General features: G+C 46.7%; 1 long non-coding RNA gene across 4 annotated transcripts in view; it reads left to right on the top strand.

Annotated features, from left to right (window-relative positions):
* LOC114014880 (uncharacterized) overlaps positions 1-21,114 on the top strand; it is a 121,374-nt gene that overhangs the window by 87,128 nt on the left and 13,132 nt on the right. For all 4 annotated transcript variants that reach the window (XR_008733334.1, XR_003558568.2, XR_008733333.1 and 1 more), the window contains exon 2: positions 13,145-13,278. This is a non-coding gene — a long non-coding RNA (uncharacterized LOC114014880). The remainder of the gene's footprint in view (positions 1-13,144; positions 13,279-21,114) is intronic.

Raw genomic sequence — 21,114 nt, 5'->3', positions numbered from 1 at the left:
TGTGATACTTCTGTCATTGAAAACAAACAGTCCACTGTTTGAGAGAAAATAAGGGTGCATAAGCAACTGTGCATGGCAGAACCCTTCAAAGCACAGGCAATGATTATCAGGGCAAGGCAGAAAAGCTGGTAGGCGTTGTATTTGCATGTTCTCACACTGGTTTCTGAACCACTTTTTCCATTCCCCGGCTAGCACCCTGCTCATCCTCGCTGTTGTGCTCATTAGCCTGGTTAAGCTGCACTGCAGGATTCAGCTTGTTATTTTAAGTGCAATAATTGAATTAATCTGGGATTCTGTAATTATTCCTTTTTGGGAGAAAACATATTTCATCTGAGTACAAGGGTGTTTGTTCCTTAACCTGGGAGCCCTGGATTTTAAGCAAAGCCAACAGATGATTTTTAGAAAGGTATTAGCACAGCACTTCTATCTGCAGTGGTGTCTGTGTTGTGCCCCTAATCCTGCACCGCTACTGTGCAGAAACAACAGGGAGTGCCGAACTTGTAAAGACCTTTAGGAATTAGGTAACTTCCTCCAGGGTGTGAAGCTCTTCTGTCAAAGGTTCCAGGCATCTGCGGGGTTAGTGCTGATTTGGGAGGACTGCATTAACTGATTTTCACTGTCACGGTACCACTGGTGAAAAGAGAGATGATAAAAGACTTTCCTGATGAAAAAGTGCTGCCATTTTCATTTCAAACAAGGCACCGGCACGGTTATTTTAGCCTTATGTTCACCAGGACAGTACAGATGAGAAGGAAGCGTAAGCGCTTTGTTTTGCAGCTACAGAGGCAATGGCTGGTAGCTCTTGGCAAGCCTGTCCTTGGCTGCTGGATGGTGGGGATGGCTGCACCGAGGGGGGGCCTCCCAGGGGCTCCCCCCCGCCACATGGCTCACATAGGTGGGATGCTGGTGGTGATGGGAACAAGCTCCAGACAGGAGGGAAAAAAATCACTCTTTTTCTCTGGAAAAGTTGCTACAAATTCTTCTGGGTTTGGTGTGACGGATGCACAGCTCCTCAGCTCCCCAGGGGCTGCGCACCAGGGCCAGCCTTATTCTGCAGCGGGGTTTGCGCTTCAAACTTTTTTCCTGCCGCCTGGCTCGGGAGAAGCCCCACAGGTGAGGCTGCCAGTGGGGCTGGGGGCTGCGCAGGGCCAGCGGGACCCCCGCCTGCCCACCCCAGGGCCACCCTGCCCTGGGCCATGCTGACCTGGCCGCACCGTGCACGCTCGCCCAAGGCTGGGGTCACAGCCTGCGCTCTGCCTCTCTCTCAGGCTGTCTATTGACTCCATTCTGCTCCCTTCTGCTATTTCTCCTGTAAATGCAGCAGTGCTACAGCTTCGTGGGGCTTCACTGCAGAGGAAACATTTTTATCTTAACAACCGGTGACCCGGGAGGTTTATATATATGGGAGGACACTAACCTTTGGTCTAAATGTTTCATCCCTGTTCTCAGCACAGAGAGGGATTTTTATTTTCCTCTAAACATCTGCGAAATACTTCTTGGCCATTTTAGAGTCCTTCACATATGGGACTTGAAAAGACACTTCCTTCTCTGGCAGTGGTATTACAGATGCTTTTATACAAGAAGTACATCGGATGACTGTTTGCTTGTGTCTTTTTTAATTACATCAGTCCTTGAATGAAGTGCATGGCCAGCGGGGCCCGTCCTGCCTCCTAAGTGAGTGCCTTACTCTCTCAGTGAGATGGCTGGGCTCGTGGCTGCTCTCGCTGCCTCCGGGGACCCTTCCAAATTGCATTTCTCAACAGGAGGGGTGAAGAGCAATTTCTCCCCTGGCCTCCCCACAAGCCTTTCCCTTGGAAAAGTACAGTTCAGTAGCCACAACACCCCTGCACACAAGCCCCTCAGGTCTCCCTCTGCCTTAGCTACGGGGTTTCTCTGGAAAAGAGAGAGCATCTCTTCCCCCAGCTATGTGAAAAGAGGAGAGAGACCAGGCAGCACAGGTGAGCCTGAGGGTACAAGGCAAAGCACAGCAGATGGAAAAGCAACGCCTTCTCGGACCCCAAGAGGTGCCAGCCTGCTGACCCTCGTCACGCTGGAGGAGCTTCTGGCAGCATAGAGCTGTGGCCACTCACACTTCAATTTTGAAAATGAAGTTTAAGCACCTCAGAAATCAAAATACAGCCAGATGGTAATTCTGAGGATGGTATTTCTGAAATCAGGAACCTGAATTTCACCTAAACCTCTTTTTGAATCAAACCTTTAACAGCTTCTACAAAATATTACATAAAAATTCATTTTGTTGGACTTGACAGTTTCCACATTATTTGAGGGTGATGTTTTGTAGGAATGGACATAAGGATGTGTTTAAAACTTAAGCAAATGCACAGATGCTCCTTTGAACTTAGGGGCACAAGAAGATGTCTTGCAACTTCTCCTGGCTTGACCTGTGCCGTCAGGAACAGAAGGAGGGTCACCTCTTACTCTTTATCTACTCATTTTGCTTCTCATTTTACTTCTCCTTTAAAGTTGTATTGTAACCAATCAACCAGAAAATTTCCAAGCCATTAGTGTATCCCAAACAGGTAAATCCATGTCTACTCACCGCAAAAGAGCAGGACAGCAGGGCACAACCACAGCATATCAGGGTCCTGGCCAGTGGCCTTTCCTCTTGGCCACCACCACGCTCTCACCAGAGTGATGAGCACGCACTCCAGCTGCAGGGTCCCTCCCACCCCACACCCCAGGGTGGCAGGGCTGGTGGCTGCTGGCCTTCCGCTGGGTAGAATACTAATTTCATGAGGGATTTATTGGAAACAAGGCTTCAGATTGAATTATGGTGTAATTATGAACTGGGTTTGTGTGTGCTACAAGACTGGGCAACTTGCCACTGGGCACAATCCGCTGTGCATCAAGCAACCACGGGACAACCTGCCAGTGCTGCCAGCCCTCCCCTCTCCCTCAATTAACCACTCCTTCTGACTGCCAGTTACATGAATTAAACTGTTTTAGCCTCATTTACAATATCATAAGTGAAGAGCGATGGGCTGAAACCATCAAACACCCTCAGCTTTCAGCAGCCTTATTCCTGCAATGACCATATGCTTGTGCACAGTTGTCTTTCTCAGCTGATCTGATACAGAATTAATTGACACTCAGATTTTAGCTTTAACATACCAGCTGTTAGCTGTAAAAAAACAATCAGGGCCACTCTCTAATCAGAAAATGTACTAGCTACCTTAAGGGTCTAATTTTTTTGACAGCTATGAGTGATTACTTATGCTTACACGATCCAGGCATAATTTTAAACGAAGCTGAAATACTGCTAAATGTGCTGCTTACAAAAACACATCCCCCTCTTTTTCTTTTTGGCCGGATGATGTTTGGCAGTTGGCAGAGAGACAGACGTGGAGCCGAAAGATAAAGGATGAGTTGCTGTGACGGTGGTGCAAGGCAAAGGACCGGATTTCCAGCTGGGGAAACCCCGCTGTGGCCCATGCTGGTCCTGGCTCCTGCCAACAGGCACCCCGAGTCCGATGTTTCTATGAATATCTGGGAAACCTCCTTGGACAGCTTCTCACAAGTGATTTGCCCCAGCTGGAAGAATGGGTTTGAATTTGGCAAATATATTTAACAAAGAATGGCTGCTCTTAAAAAGCAATTGCATCACAGGATAAACTAAGCTGCGAGGGCACAAATGGGATGGGGAAGCCAGTTTTTGCAGTATTTAGACATTTCACGTGGGCAGCCAGTTTCTAAATTTGAGCACGTAAGTCTCAATACATTTGAAAATATGATATTTCTTCTCTTCTTTTGTTTTTGCTGATCTTTCATCCTGCTTAGAATTATATTTTTTCCTTGAGTTCTAATAAAATGAGTTAAATAATTAATGCCACAATCCAATAACTGATTATAGAATTTTTTCAAAATTGTGTGTAGTGCTGTTCACATACTAAATCTTTTTGATTAATGATTTTTAAAGAAGGCTTGTTACATCCATAATATAAAAAAGTAGAGAGATGTAAGCTACTGAAGTAAAATTCTAAATACCTTTTAAGAACAGTAATTTATTTTATAAGCTTGAATCTTGATGTGCATGTAGGAAATACTAACACAGAAGAAATATTCTAAAGAAACTGCAGAGAGAATCCTCCTCTTCCATACCCCCCTGAAATCTAGTTTATGTCCATAGGTGAATTGCTGCTGTGAAGCCACTGCAATTTGACTTTGTACAAAAAGGGTCATTGAACAGAAGGTCAGGCAGCTGGCCATTTCCATTTCAAAGATGCTATCAAAAGGGCAAGAGGCAGTTCATCCAGCAGCCCTTTAGCAAACAAGATTTTCTCCTTTCTCATTTATGATATTTTTTATGCTAAAATAGCTTATAGGCTACCGAGAGAAGGGCCCTGATTCATTTTCTTGGGAAGGAAAGTGGACTCAGTGGAGCTTGGAAAGGACTTTGGTTCAAGAAATCAGAGGAGCTTTTGAGTAATGAGGAGCCATTTGGTGTCCACTTATCAAGAGCCTGGCAGTAAGGCAATAAATCATTACGGGGACTCTCTGCTTCAGCTGAAGACAATTGAAAAAGGTAGCTCTTTTATTACAAATTATGGCTTATCGCCTCCTTAATGGCAGGCCTCAGCTTTACGAATACTTGAGCTTATTAATCAAGATAAACCAAACAAGTTCAGAAAAGTTTGGGATACGTGCCATCACGGAGGAAAGTCCACCGCAAGGTTTGCAGTGCAGCTTGAGAGCCAGAGGCACAATCCATCCCGCCTGCCAGTCGCTGACAGCTCGAATGATACTGGTTCTTCTGGGATTAGCGAATTGCCTCTCGCCAATGAGCAGCTAAAATTCACCCATTACAACGATTTAGGAAGAGGCTGTTCCTCCTCCAGTGTTTAGTGCATGTGCGTGGTGGGACAGACACCAGAGGTTCTCGCCGACGCGGTGCCCAGGCTGGTGATCCTCCACGAGGTGCCCCTGCTCAATAAGGGTGTTTGTAACTTGGCTGGTCACTTTAAGAAAAGCAATGTATCTTGCCCTCAGGGAAAAAAAAATGCATAAAATAATTTAGGTGCCATATTTTACTCTACGTACCATTCTTCTTGTCATCTCAAGAGTGCTTTTACACTGCAACTTCATGGATTTTATTTCAGAAATACAAGGAGGGAGAAGGCTGTCTCAGCAGTGTGCTTTGAAACAACCATGGGACTGCTTGTGGGGCAGGAGGTGTGGGCTCCCTGCTCCACCACGCAGCCCTCGAGAGGAGCAAAATACAAATACTAGAATTTCTGAAAAGCAAATAAAACTACCTTTCTTTACACATCCATGTGAGAATTTTGGGCTTCAGTAACTCATTATTTATCAATGAGGTTGAAGAACCAAGCATGATTTATGAGCAAATTCTGAAAGCGGGTCCCCACCACAGGCTCCTGACCCGTGCTTGGGCTTGTACATGCAAAACAACTGATAACAGCCCAAAACTCTAGCAAATCTTTGGTCATCCTCCCAGCCCTTGCCATGTCAGAGATAAAAGAGTGAGCTCATAGCTTCCTCGCCAGCACAAATATTTTCAGAAGCATGTCAGCGTAAGTTCAAACTATGTCATTGTAAAATGTTAATAAAACATTGAGCTGAAAATCTATCGATATATCTGTGCTATACCAATACATCCTGATAATAAGAACGCTTCATCACAGCAGGTCAATATTTATTGGAGTAAATCAACCAACCCCTTGCCAATGTGGAAATGAAGGTGTCTGTTACCTGAAATTGGAAGAGTTGTATATTCAATTACAGAAACTAACAAGTGAAGGCTTTAGCTACTATACAACAGCATCACTCCATTGACTTGATGGAGCTGCATCAGTTTACATCAGATAAGTCCGATCTTAAAAGCCTTGCCAGAATATCTGGGAAGGACTCGAACAGCCTTTACACAATGTAGTTATACAGGGTGGTGCAGCCGGATACACGGTGGGCAGAGTGGTCCCCTGGCACATGGCAGAGGAGGTGGCACCAAGCATTAGCCCAGCAAGCAGACCCCTAGGTGGGTGAGCCCCTGCCCTCCACTTGGCCCCCCACAGCACCATCCACCAGCACCCAGAGGCACAGGAAGATCTGTGGTGCTTTTTGGCAAGCCCAGCTGTAAGGCGTAAGGAAACTTGTGAGACCCTACAGCCAGGGGCAGCGTGCGAGGGGAAGATCCCAGTCATTTGGGAACATCTCTCCCAGCTGCTCTGAAAGCATTGCCAGCACCTCCCGCTGCTGCCCTACTCGTGCTGCTGGAGGCAGTGCCAACACATCGCCCACATCCAGCAATGAGATGCATCCCTCAGTGGAGGGTGAGTGAGATCAGGGATGTGGTAATGGAAGGCTGGGGAAGACTGCACAGAGAGAAATGAGTAAATATTTTCTATTATCCCTCCATAGCTTTACCCCTGTTAACAATATTGATTGTGGAAAGTGAAGGTGAAGTGTACGATTTTAAATACAGCTGTTGCAAGTCATAATTCAAATAAGGACATCTCAAACATGTCTGAAGCATGGCAGCAGCAATCAGCAACACAGGACCGCTCGGAAATATGGCCACTAACAGTCTTCTGAAAAGCATAAGGCAAATTGCCAGCTATATAAGAGCTAGAGAAGCTCCACAGCCTGCTGTGTTTTCCAGAGTGGCCGATGATGAGTTTGTTCACGGTGTCCCTTGGAGAAGGAAAACCATTTCCCACTGGCTAGTTTCCCCCATGCCTCTGCCCCACAAGGCTGCGGAGAAGAAGGGACACGGTGCTGGAGGCAGTACAGCCTCCCCTGGAGGTACCCTGCCCTGTGCTGCTAATGATGCTGCTTTGCTCCTGGGCAGCAGCAGCAGCTGATGCCGCTATTGTTTCTTTGACAATAATACAGATTTTAGACTTACTAGTCACGGAGACATTTTTCTTCCTCTCTTCCTAGTGCAGCATAAGCTACTTTGACACCCCAGGGACGGGCTTAGGCACAGCTCTGCAGTGGGTTTGGTGCCGCGGCAGTGAACCTGTGACCCCTAGCACTGCTGTGGACATGAGGAAATTCAGAGGGACGAAAGGTAACTGAGGCTCTGCATTTTCTGCTCATCAGCTCTGCTTCAGCATCACAGCTACACCTTGTGCCTTTAGACTTAGCTCAGTTTCCACTTGTTAGGCAGGGAATGAAGAGAAATGTCAAGATCTGCATATGTACCTAGATCTTAGGGCGCTGCTTCCCCCACCAGGGCGAAAAGCAGGGCTCCTCTGGAATTGTTCACAGCAATTATAAACTGAACCATGCAAAAAACCTCTGGAGTAACTCAGCAGCTCTTGGTTTGCTCTGGAAGTGCTGGAAATTGTCCTCAAGTGTTTCAGAGGGACCTCCAGGCAGCCCTGAGCTGTGACTCCTTACAGTAAGGCACATGTGTTTGGCATTTGGGTAAACCACTGGCTCCACGAGATCTGAAGGTACCATGAACATCAGACTGTTGCCTTTAAGACATAATAATGTTTTCTCCTTAAAGTTCAACTGTGGGCTTTGTACCTACCCAAGTCAATGGGAGTTTTGTCGATGGGGCCATGCTTATGTAAAAATACTACTGAAGAGGCAATCATTTTGAGGTTTTGTATTTTAAAAGTGTAAAACAAAAAGACCTTCCTTTCTACAAAGCAATAGCATGTCAGAGAGCCATGGACTTATAACCAAGGATCTATACCAAAAACCTGTGAAGGGAGAAGCTAACAAGAGGTTGTAAGAAAAGGTCAATAAAGCTGTACAAAAGGGTAAATATTCTGATGGTTTCCTCTCAAATGCATTGATATTAGGTTCAGAAGGAATTCTCAAGTTATGTCTGGTGTTCAGTTTCCCAAGTAAATACTGCTTATCTCTGCTTTAAATCCAATGTAAAACCACTGAAGGTCTGAGCAGTTTGTGAAATTTCACCTGAAATTTTCAGGGTTTTTCCATGTGAATTCACTGAGGCTGCAGAGCTGGAACAATTGTTATTTTATTATATAAAATAAGAACATTAAACCTGACAGCAATTCCAGGGCATAAAATTTCAGCAGAGCCCTGGAAGTGGTAAAGCAGCTATCTTCGACCTTTGGTCCGTTATAAATGGGGAAAGAGATGTTTGTCTGAAAGGGAGAAAGTATCATGCTTCTGAAAGCTGTTGCCGCTTTTATTAACACTGCAGCCTCCTGGTCAGCTGTGCTCCTCCAGCCCTGGCTTGTGGGGCTCACACAACCAGCAAGGAAATATACTGAGTGGTATAAGGATGAAGGGGAAAATCTGAGGCAGAAATGCCGAAACAGGTCTGCACCAAACCCTCTTGAGGGAGACAGGTGGAAAGAGCACCCCGATTAGGTAGATTAGGTGTATAAGCTATACCGAGTAATCAGCACCGTTTGCCAAAAAGCAGTCACCAAACAAGGCTGATGAGTGATTTGTGCTGAGTGAGCATCAGTACCGAGCCAAAGGTCTGAGTAAGTACTGCCTCTGAGTCCTGCTTCAAAGAGATGTTTTTAAGAGCCTTGAGGAGCTGAGCATGGAAAGTGTTAAGGAAATACAAAGTACCAGAGACTTCTGATTTAGCTTAGGGTTGAGGTAGGTCCAAGTTTCAGGGTATAAATAACAAAGGAAGATCTAAATCTGTAATATCCTCGGCAATCCTCTTTTTTCCCATGGCTGAAGAAGCTACTAATAACGTTTTGCTTGTGCTGATCAAAACCTCATCATACTCCATCCTGGTCCTCTCCTCATTGGCTTTCCAAGAGGCACTCATTTTCCTGTCTGACTGCCAAGCATCGAAGCTGTTTTTCCCACTGAGTCTGTACTCATGAGAGTGATGAAGCTGTATTTTCATTCCCAGCTTCAGAGCATCCCCCGGGTAGGAATACATTTTTCTTGGGTGCTGCCTGAGTGTCCCCTTGGTATGCTCACTGACATCTCCTGTTGCTTGGAGCAGTGGTATTCCTACTGCTGATCTATGAGTGTGCTGTGATCTAAGGGGGTTTAAAAGCCCCATAGCTTGAGACAGGCAGCCAAAATGGAAGAAAAGTACTCCAGCGGTTTTGCTGCCTTTGCAAGGAGAGAGCAAGGAGAGAGCAAGGAGAGACATGGGTCACCCTGTGGAAATGAGGCCAAGACAGACAAAATGAAGCTGCAGCCTCAAAAAGTCAGCAGAGTTTAGCAAGGGGAACAGCTGCCAAGTGTTCCCAGCTCCACGTAAGCAACCCGACCTGCCTCCCACGATTGTGCAAGGTGTGTGCTTGGCAGGGGCAACGCTGCAGAGCAGCCAGTCACCTCGGAGTCTTTGGAAAAGTCCTCAGCCACAGCTGAGCCTGCTGCCATGTTCTGGGCCCACACACAGTCTTGGCGCTAAAAACGACAGTCCATGAACCCTGGGGAGGCCTGGGGAGGAGGTCTGTGACCTCACACCAACACAGCAGCAGCACCTGGGCAAACAGCTGCTTTGTGGTCCTGGGGCTGTCAGGATGGACCTGTGCAAGCAGGGACCCCCTCGGCCAGCCCTGCCACTGCCTCGGCTGCCGGTAGCACCTTCCTCCTGCATGTGCCAGCCCCTCTCCTGGCTTGCTGCTAGCTGGACAGGGGGATGATTCCTGCTCTTCATCTGCTAAGCCAGCAAAGCAAAGATAATCCCCTTTCCGCTTACACAGTGTTTGGCCTGCCTGGTGCTCCAAGGAAATAAAGCAAAGGATGTGGGGCGGTGCAAGGCAGGGGGGTTGGCTTTGTCACATGGAGGGGGGAAGCAAGGGAAATTAGCTAAAAGGGATTTAAGGCTGATTTTTGCCACCAGACCAGCTTTGGAGGAACCATAACTCAGTACCTTGTGCTCCTGCAAATTCTGTGAGCATTGAAACCAGTGAATTTGAAACTTTCCTAATAACATATCAAATATTTCATACCATGTCGATGACAGATGTAATATCACAGTTAAAATAAATAATTGTTACTTTTAAAAGCACTATGTTATTTCAACTGTGTTCTTATAGTTCAGATATTTCTATGGAATAGTCATATTTTCTTCTGACACCTTTACAAGTTGGGTTCAAAATGTATCATTACGAAATACGGTCAGATGCATTAAAATTATAATTAAAAAATTGCTTTTCACCCTGACATGAAAAATTTAAAGCTGGTACCAAGGAACAAAGTACTTTAACCTATGGGATAAAAGGAAAGCAATGTTTTATTTTAAAAGTTAATTACTTTTCAAGAGTTTAGTTTATAATGGTATAATGACATTAGTGGACCCTAAACCAGAAACATTAGTCCTCACAGTTAATTAGCTGTTCAAGGGAATTTTGCACACTCACACTATGAGTTACAATTGCCTGTTTCTGGGTTCGCAGTGAGGACATCGGAGGGGAAGGGGCACCCCCCAAAACCCGTGCGAAGGCCCCCACCTGCCTTAGCAGCAGCACTGAAGGGGGGGGGGGGGCTCTCCCCGCTCCGCTGCCCCCCAAGGCCACCGTGTCCCTCCAGCCGCCGTGAGCTGTGGCAGTCCCTGCTCCTCACACAGCAGCCCCCGCCTCTGATTTCATGGGTTTGTGGTAACTCTCTTTGTAGCAGTACAGTCAGAACTATATAAAATGTGCAAAGTCAGGGGTTTTTCCCATGATCGCCAACTAAAAAAGTAAGAGAAGGGATTTCGCTCTAAAAAGGTTGCACAAAAAGGTTAATTGTGAAGGGACTCAGTGTGAGAAATACGAGTTTGAGGAGCAGTTCTAGAAAGCCACAAGGTTATAGGAGGTAGGAGGGTTCGGGACTGATGCAGCTCCAAAACCATACCAGAAAATCCCTGTGAGCCCAATGGTCTCAAAAGGGAGAGACGGTCACAGCCCAGGGAATGCGGAAAGCCAGAAGAGGGTGCTACAATATCTAATTATCCAGAGATCTTATTTAAATAACTTTGTTTAAATATTTCTCCAAGGGGGCTATGAAGCCCTCCATCTGTCATGCACACAACCCAACTGCTCCCAACTGGGCACCAGTCTAAATTCGCTTACCTCGGGGGTTGGTGGGACCCCAGCGGTGTGACATGTGTTACTGGGCTAATGCAGTTTGGAAGCTGTGTCCAAGGAGAAGAAAACACAGGATAAAGTTACGATGCTGAGAGCTGTAGGCTATGTGGAAAAGCCCTCCCTGGGCCCCAGCCCTTCCCTGGCCATCACTGCCTGCCTTCCAGGAGCTGTACCCTTTCTGCACTGATGGTTTCAGCATTTGGAGGCAACGTTTGAGGGGGAGGCAGGGGACGTTGTTTAGTTGCTCTGTTTTTGCTTGTCATGTAGTGTTATTGCCAGGTAATTATTCCTCATACAAGCGGCGCAGTTGCAGGAGTGCTGTAGTGTACTGGCCGTAGTCCAGAGAGTATCGGAGATGGCTGCTTTGTATCTCATGATCCATTTTAACTTGTCTAATTTAAACCTTCACCTGACCAAGAGTGCCATAAAAGGTACTTACAAGATTTATATTGTTCATTACTTCAGAAAGTGCCAAACACAGGAGGGTGGGACAAGGCCCTTAGCAGATCTTTCCCGGCTGCCAACCAGGAGGGTGCAAGGAAGGACAAACGTCCATGGCCCCAGGAATGACGTGACACAAAAACCGAAGTCAGGTGCATTTATAAGTAGTCTCTGTAGTTGCAGGCTTCATGTTTCTCCTCCCTGGGATGCTTCAGAAAAAGCTCTAGTGCACTGAGCACCTTGCACAGGGCATCTTGACTGTACAGTCTATTAACAGGAATTCTAGAAATGGACATAAGCCTTGAGTTAGCCCAATTGCCACTGCTGTTAGTTTGTAACTGGAAACTGCTGAGAGAGCAACTGGCATTTTAAAAAGCACAAGGAGAAGCTGTGGTTTCCTCAGGAGCTTTGCCATGCAGATGGATAAAACAAGTCAGGCACAAGATGTACCCTAATATTGTTTGCATGCCAGAACCCTCTGTACAGTAATTACAGAGCTGTCTAGAAGTGTCATAATTAGGAAGAGCTGTCAGTGTTTCCATTAGAATCCCCCTTTGTGCATGGAGGCCGCCTCAGGTGCCTCAAGATGCGGTGGGCTGGTGGCTGCATGTGGGTGGCAGGTGTGTGTCCCCTCGCTGCATCCATTCTGCTGCCCGGAATTCTCCCCAGCCACCCAGGGCTTCCCACAGCAGCCAGGACGGGAGCTGCTCTGCTCTGGGGAGGGAGAGAATTATCTCTTCCAAATTGTGTTTTAATGGTATACCCAGTTCTTGCAGACCTTGAAATGAATTATAAGAAGGAAAGACATTTTGAGAGGACAAGATTATGGTATTTAGGATGTCAGGTCTCGGGTGCTGGGTCTGAGATCTCCAACTGATTCCTTCACCCAAGGCAAGGGGCACTGTGTGGCAGTTTCAAACAAAGCAGGTCACAAAGCAGCAATGGAAGTTGCTGGGAAATATTTTTGAAGGTTTTACTTTTTTTTCCAATTTTTCACAAAGTTTTCCAGTTTAGAATATTTAGGAGCAAATGTAAAAAATAAAAATCAGAAAACTTTTTTCCCTGCTTTTTTCAGAAAGCTTTATTACTGACACACATTAATACTTTATAGGAAAAAAGATGTTGCCTGGTTCAGTCTGAACTGCTCTCTCCCACCCTCTGATGTGGCACAAGATTCACAGTCTTCTTCCAAAGGTGGAAGTCTTCTATTAACATTTTTTGGAGATAATTCTAGCGGTGCAAAAGGTTGTTGGAACATGGGACACCACGCAGTGTTTTTGTGCCAGTATCATATAAGCAGAAGATTTGGAGATACAAGGTGAAAATAGAGTGGCTTTTCTTGTAGGACATCATGTTTCTATTCCCATTCTGTTATAGCTCACAATCAGATTGATTTGATGCATACTACCTTATGATGCTAGTATTTTAAAACCATATGTTAAAATAGACGTATAAAAAAAATCTGATTTATAGTTCTTGCTCTGTTTGTTCCTCCTGTGAGCCTAAATATAGCTTTCTCTCTGTAGTAATTTACACTGATAGCAAAGCTTGTCAGTGGAAGAAAAAGGCCTAAGATATTAAACATTTTGAGGCAACATGTGGCAAATAAGATGCTATTGAAGCTAGCAAGTATGTTAAATGCCATGGAACGTAAACAGAAACTACAGGCCCTTTTCCTTTCTGGTCCGTAGGGGAGGCACAAGCACGGCACAGATCTGTGGATTCTGTCTTCAGCAGTGCTCAGAGCAGCACATCAACTCCAGCGCTCACGTGTACCCCAACGGGGATTTGCTGTCATCTGAGGGGACCTGCTTTCACTACCTCAGTAAGTCCAAAATTAACGGGAAAATAAGGGGCTGATAACCAAAAGGCATCAATCTGAAACTATAATAACACTAACTGGTTTAAAGGAAAAACTAAATATCAAAAATCCCTTTCAGGGAGAAAATATGGGAGGAGTTGTTTGTGTTTTGAAATGTTATTTTGGGGGGAGATTATATATCTGACAGTGGTGCATTACTGCCTCAGCAGAGTGACTCCCACTTGTGAGCACCTTTTGCTGCATCAGGACCCGACCCCTGGCGCTTGCTGGGGCCATTCCCAGTGCATGGCTGCGAAGGGAGGGCACAGCCACCCTGCCGTGTCTCCTGGGCTGGGACCCCAGCCCCCGGGTTTGAGAGCAGCTGGGTGCAGGCAGGCAGATGCAGGGCTACCTGTGCTTGTTTAGTGCCTGCTCCCTGCAGGCACCACGCGGGGAACTGAGAGGCAAAGACGTCCTGCGAGTGTCCGTTTCAGCTCAGCCTAATTGGCTGTGGCCTTTCAATCAGGCACTTCATGAAGACACTTAGGAGTGCGCCTGCTGCTCTTCTGCATGGGCAAACTGGAGATGATTCAAGCCACAGGTTAAGAAGGGATGGGCCACCCCACTGCCATAATCAGCCCTCATCAATCACCACGTTCAGCGTGGACACAGAAAGGCTGGAGTGCGGCTAACAAGACTTTGTCAGTTAAAAGCTAGAGCTAAAGGTATCACAAGTGTTAAAACACTCTATTTACTATACGTGAAGGTAAAGCAATCTATATCCCAATCGCTGGAGTCATTTGAGGCGCACGGGTTGCTGACAAATGTGGATGGACAGATATGTAAAGATGATGCGTCATGAGCTCTGTTGATGAGTTTACAGCAGAAGCCTCTGAATTCACATCAAATGTGTCAAAGGGTGACAGAACTACATCACACAAACTCTGGCAGTTTAATTTGGTGTCAGCTATTAGTGTTGACTTTCAGCACTATTGCCGCTCAGTGTTTCTGCCAGCAAGGTGACATAGCCTCACAGATTGCTAAATTTCTTTGTTGTAAGAAATAGGGTTTGCTCACTGCACAGTAGTCCTCTAATAGAGGAAATCCAGAAGGTCAGAAAACTATTTTTCCAGGCTGCACTACTCCATTTTGTGACCTAGACTTTTCATTACATTATTTTTGGTTAAGTATTTGATTGTGTCACTACACAGAGAAAACATCTGTATCTCATGTTTTCTAATTATTCTCAGTTGTTTGGAAAGGTCTTATTCATGTTATGGGCTCTGCTCAGCAATGTTGGAATTTACCAGATGCACTGGAGGATGGTGAAAGTGTGGAAGGCTTTGAGAACTGAATTTTCTATTCAGAACATTTTTCAAGGCAAAGTGGTGTTTTTAATATGTTTTGCTGATGAAACGCTTCTTTTGGAGATGGTTTGGGAGACTGGAAATAGACCCAAAATGGAAACATTACAGCTTCCATTTCTTCTGTCCCTTCTTAGCTATTGTTGCTGAGCCTTGCAAAGGATTGGAAAAAAGAGGAATAATATGGAATAAAAGAGGGACAAGTGGGAAAACAAAAGCTACACTACTGGAGAACAGAAAAGATCTTAGGGGAAATACATCCAAACCCCAAACATTTCAAAATGTGTTATGTAAAACAGTTTTCTTCATCAACAGAACGGGGTGGGCAGAAAGAGCAGTCGCATCCTCTAGGAAGACTTAAAATGGTTGGTATCCAATTGCATTTCTTTAAAAATGTCCAGTGTGAACACCCAAGTGTGACCACAGACATACCCAGACACCCTGCTCCAGGAGTGCCTGCCAGGCTCACCGCGGGGGGGGTGGGCTCCGGTGCTCCCAAAGCTGGAGATGAGAAAATACAGCTCCCGTTGCAATGGGATTGTTTAATACATACGCTCTATCATTCACCAGCGTAAGTTTAAGCAGCACATAAGCCACTTTGACACAGCAATATATCATTCAAAAACAAAACCTGTGCACTCTGTACCGGGCATTGGCGGATGGATAGCTCATCAGAGGGAGAAAGTCTTTCATCAGCTGCCTTTCACCGGGTGATGACAATAATCATTTCAACACAGAGTACACAACCTAGAGTGATGAAGGCAGCAGAACACATCTAGCCTGATCTCTTTAATACCAAATATTTTAAAAACCTGCAAACATTTGTCGGAGTGGTTCAGCACAATGCCTGAGCTATAGGAGAAAAGGTTACATTTATTAAAAGAAGAGCCAAGAAAAAGGAAGACAAACTGCCTGTGACAGAAAAGCATGGCTTGTGCTGCATTCAGCTCCGACCATGCTATAGTAACTTCACACTGGACGATGTCAGAAGGCCAAAAATAACTTTACAGCTTTTAGCATCTCATCCAAAACCTATCAAAATGAGTGTAAAGCTCCCCTATATTTCAGTAAGCTTTGGCCTGGTACGCCGCAGTTACATCAACCACGTGCTGTTCTACACAGCGGTATGCAGTCCTTAGGCTGTGCTTGTCCTCAGGGCGTAGCAAAACGCTGGATAAAGGTGGTCAGCATCGCTCCCGCAGGTTACTGAGCAAGAAATGGATGCAGAGCAGTGAACTTGCTTGACTGAGGTCACCCAGAAGATTCAGAGCAAAGCCACGTCTGTAAACAGAAAAGCTTTGAGCCCTTAGGTAGCGTTCAGGTGCGTTTGGGTTGGTTCCAGCCACAAAACAAGCTGCCAGGTCTGGAGAGGCCAAGTGTTGTGTTATTTGCTGGTAGCTCACAGGTTTCATCTGTTTGCGGTCCCATGGGAGAAGTGCACATAGATACCTCCCAACCACAGCACGAAGGACACCTTTAGAGCTCAAGGACAGCCTCCTGCTTGTCCCCTCCGTTCCAACAGCCCACATGAGAAGGAGGTAAAGGCGTCATCCATCTTCTGTGCTAACCAGTAAAGGACTAGGAGCATGGGAGGAAAGGCTGCATGATGGGACATGGGGGCATGAGCTTTCTCTGGCATCCAGAGCCAGTGGTGTGCAAGAAAGAACAGCCTGTCACGAGCAGGAGTTAGCTTCTCAGCATCTGAAGGGAACTGAGTGGAAATGCACACATACAGCTCCCAGGACATATTTTTTCTTTCATGTGAAATACAAATAATGTCCCAAAGAAACCTGTTTGCATTCAAGTTAACTGGCAATGAGTAAAATTCAGGTTCTTGATGACCCTCTGGCAAGTAGGAGTACCTCAGCAAGACTGGAGATAAAGCCCTAAAATAAAGCAAAATGATGTCTTTGAGCTTCTCTAAGGATTTCTTTACCGTGTCATCTATATACAAACCTGTTCTCTGCTCAGCAGCAGGAGTTTCTCATTTTCTGTATTCAACACAGAGCTTTTACTAAAAATGCTCAGTTAAAAAGTCTCCTAAAAGCACAGTTAAAAATGGATTAAGAATGAATTAGTATATTAACATGCTGGTCAGCAAAAAAAAGAGATGGAGAAGGGCATAATAAACAAGACAATAGGAAGAAACAAAGCTAATTGCCAGCCTGGGAAAGCCATGCGGCACATTCCTAGTAAGCTGTCTGTCTTAAACCCTCTGGATCAAAAAGTGATTAATCCTACAGACAAATGTAGCCTTGATGGTAGAGATACGCAAAATCCCCTAAACAGAGCAATGCAGTGTTATACTTACTGTTCTGAAGGCCTCAATTAAAGGGTCTTTAGCTCCAGCCTTTCCCATTACGTTCCCTGATGTACCAAGGAGCCCCCTCCTTGTGGCAGCCCACTCTGAGCCTCAAAAAACGCTCTCGGCAGTGCCCGACGCTGCTCAGGCAAGCTTTAGCTCTCCCTCGGCAGTGCCCTTCCCTTCCCCAGGGCTGAACTAGCCACCCCAGCACCCCAGCCGGCGCGGGGAGGAGCGGGCGCCTCAGCATCACCCACTACCCCATGTCCTCGCTGGTCCCCCAGCCAAGCAGCCCTGCGGCTGGTCCCGGTCGCTGGCAGGCGTGCGGGCAGGGGCAGGGTGCGGGGCAGCAGCAGGGGTGTAGCAACACGGACGGGGCACCGGCATGAGCAGGGGCACAGGCAGCTGGAGGCGGCTTCTCTTCAGCCTCCAAGAAAACCCGAAGTGAGAGCAACAAGGACAAGGGAAGCAAAACTAGGGGTGTTTCTCTGGTGTCGTTTCTACCCAGAGTCACAGAATTCTAACCCTGCATTTCTTGCCTGTAAGGGCCACGTGTCCGTGGGACAGGAGCAGGCGACGCTTGCTGGCATGTGGGGGGTTGTCCCCAGGAGGGCACAGAGCCTGGCCCCAGTCTGAGAGGAAGAAATCCCCAGCACTGCCCCAGCTCAGGCACAGGAGCAGCACTTGGGAAGCCTGAACAGACCAGGACTGCCTTCGCTGCGCTAGACCTGGCTCCTTGTTGCAGTCGCACGTTATCTTGTGCTCAGCTCTAGTCATCAAACCGTGCTAAGCAAAAACATTTTCTACAGTGCTCTTCTGATCTCTGACTTTCATTTTGTTATCTCCAAGGCTACCTCCATAAACATTCTCTTTGTGTGTTTGCATGCTCTGCTAATATTAGCAAGCTAGCTGCCCTGGGCAGCCCTGCGGAGCCCACACTGGCTGGCTGTGGGGTGCCAGCTGCCCCGAGCTGCTCCCCTGCCATGCACGGGCTCCTACCACCGTCCCGAAACCTGGACCTCTGCCTGGAAATGCCACCCGAAAACAAATTGCATCTGGTTGGACAGAGCTCGCTGAGAGCGCTTTTTCTACAAAAAAAAAACTTTTTTTGAAACTTAGCCTATTTTTGATGTTTTCTAACATTTTTTGTGGGTTTGTAAGATAATACCAAACTCCTGAAAGCTACACTTTAGGGATCAAAAGATCTCAGGTTAAATGCAGTTGAACAAAAAAAACCTCTCAAATTATTTACATGTTTAAATGAATATCTGAATTTAGAAGAAAAAGAGATATTTTCTGGAAAATATTGGGAAAAAAAACCCAACCAAGCTATTTCCCTGTTTAGAAAACACAGAGAACTTTTTGACTGTTGGAATTTTTTTTACTCAGCACATCTCCTTTCTACTTTATTACACACTGTGTTAAGTGAGTCCTTTCAGACTCTTCAGTACATCACTGGTACAATGCACTAAAAGGCTTTAGAAAACACATCACACTAAAAGTATGGGTGCTAGGAAATGTTCTAGGCACTATACAGCAAAACACAGGACTGAAAGTCCGTATCAAAACCAGCCGTCAGTTAAACAGGTTGGTGCCTCGCCAAATCCCAGCCTCCGGGCTCTGGCCCTGCCGTTGGGTGCTGGGTGAACGCTGCCGAGGGGTGCGCAGCCACATAACAAGACGCACCGGGAGCAGGCACAGCCGCCGTGGGCAGCATGCACCCTTGCCAGAGCCACCAGGGCAAACTGCAGCCACACTGTGGGCATGGGACGGTTGGAGCTGCCTGCACCCCCCCATGACCCCACAGCCTCGCGCCCGAACCACCAGCAGCACCAAGGCTTCTCCCACTGTGGTCCTGCAGCGGTGGCGGCAGGGGAAGGTGTTTGCTGGTGGTTCCAGGCCGCCTCGGCTGCCTCTTGCAGTTATCCCCAGTGTTAAAGAAGTGCTCAAAACAGACTTTCTAATACGGTGAGTGGAAACACAGAAACGTGAGGGAAGTGTAAGCAAGCACCTTCGTTGATCGAAGACTTAGGACGTGAGTTACCTGGCCGTGCTAGCGCTGCTCAGAAATAGGAGTCTCATTATGTCCGAGTCCAGGGGGCTTGAGCAGACACCCACCAAAATGGGGACAACCTGCCCTGTGCATTTGATGCCGACACAGAAGGTAGTTGGTGTGAAACAAACATATCGTTCAAACGTTTCACTCCGTTTACCAACCAAACCCAGAATTCCTACCCGTGTAAGATCCTTTGCTCTGTGCAGCACGAAAGCCTGAACTTTCCTGCAGCGCTGTGCTATTTCACATCTCAAACACTGCTCATCTACTGAACCAACTGGAAAAGACGGTGGTTCCCAGGGGAGGAGGGCAGGGAGTGAATACCTTCCTGACCCCTACAGTTGCTCATTTTATGCCGTGAAACATGAAATTTGATTACTCTTATCATTAGCTTAGCTCACATAGCTACAAATGTTATTAGTAGCCATAAAATTATCGAGGCCCTTTTAAAATCCATTTTTAAAGAGTGTGTGACATGTGTTAGCAGATCTGAAATCCTGATTTCAAATACCCTCACTCGAACATCAGAAACAAAATGTCGAGCTAAGCAACGGTGACAGGGCTTGAGGAGCGCTAATGAAGAGTGGTGCCATTGCCTAAGAGAAACATTACACATTATTAACACATTAGCCCACTAAGGCACTGTGCCAGCTGTAATAAGCAACCAATTTGGCATGCTAACTTAGATACACAAGGCCATTCAGAAAATCTTCCTCCATTTTTTTCCTCCCCGGTGGACAAACACATGGTGCAACCTGTTCCCATCTCGCTAATGCCCAGAAAATCACTGCCTAGCTGTGCCCCAGTTCCTGCGCACGCTTGGTCACTGCACTGTTAATACTTTGACACCGATCTTTCTGATGCAAGGCCCAGTTCACAAATTGGCTACATATATTATCCGTGCATGGGAGTGTGGGAGGGATAAATCATATTCATTATTCACATTCATGAAATTCCAAACACAGGGGAAGTACTGATGGTGTCCTTGGGGAACTAGAAACAGCTTGTCAGAGATATCCAAGTAAAAGGGGTGCAAAATCAATTATGAAAGGAGGTGTTTCCTGCTCTAACAAGCTAATTACTGTACATCAAGTCACAAAGGGAAAACTGATGCTTTTTATTTTTTTAGTGGAGGTGCTGTCAGATTAAATCAGCTTGGAAGGATGACTGAGTTTAATGTATTCCCTCAGCTGATGCTCTCTTTAACACATTTACATATGCAAACATGCTAATATTCTGTCAGAATCCGTGAACCTAACAAAACGGTAGGCAGGACCTAACAAAATGGTTATGTGACCCTACTCCTGCAGCTTATTTACGTCATTTACATACGCTGGTAACTCCAGCTCAAACTGAGAGTGATTGGCTCGGGACTCACTGCTGGGAAAGCAGAAGCATCTCAAAGGGGAAATGACACATCCCTGCTGCTGGAAGGATCCATTTTAGGAGGCAAACCAAACGTATAAATTGCTAATGAACTACCCCTTCCTGTCCAGCACAGCTAGCAAAACTACAGATGGTCGACTCCCCCTGGGATAAGAAATAGGTGAAGATGGGGTATTTGTCAGATAGCTTCCAGGTTATCCGCCAGGAGCAAACAGACGTGTCCTGCTGCCTTTTCCCCAGCAGGAATCAGAGCAAGGGGTATTTGCTGCCTGCCTCTCCCAGCCCCTCGGCCAGCCCGCACCCAGCAGGGCTCCCCGGCTTTCCTCGGGGCTCCTGCCCCAGTGCTCGCCTCGGACGAATGTGCTGCTTTGTCTCCAGCGTTCTCTGCCCTTCCTTACAGACCCACCAGCCTCCAAAAGCTAGCAGTCAGCAAAAGCTCCCTGTGCACACAAGTCTGCACCGGGCAGTGATGCTTACCTGTGCTGGGGTCGAGGCGCTAATGTTTCCATTTGCTGCTCTCCAAAAGATTAATTGTTTTCATGCAACCGTCTGCACTGGAGGCCAGGGGTTACACCCTGCCCACAACAATACCGTGTAGGAGCAAATACCCGAGAGCAGCGTGCAGATGAAGGCTTGCACCTCTCAGGCATCCGGCTGCTTCCCAGGGCAATTCTTTCCGCAGCATCAGGGCCGGGTGGCTGGGAGGATCTGCGTTCCCTGAATGCCCAAGAGCCCCGGACCGCAGGCACCAC

Source organism: Falco cherrug, chromosome 7 (genome assembly GCF_023634085.1).
Source record: "Falco cherrug isolate bFalChe1 chromosome 7, bFalChe1.pri, whole genome shotgun sequence".
NCBI lineage: Eukaryota > Metazoa > Chordata > Aves > Falconiformes > Falconidae > Falco > Falco cherrug.
Note: the sequence above shows the minus strand (reverse complement) of the source record. Positions and strands in the feature narration are given on the sequence as shown.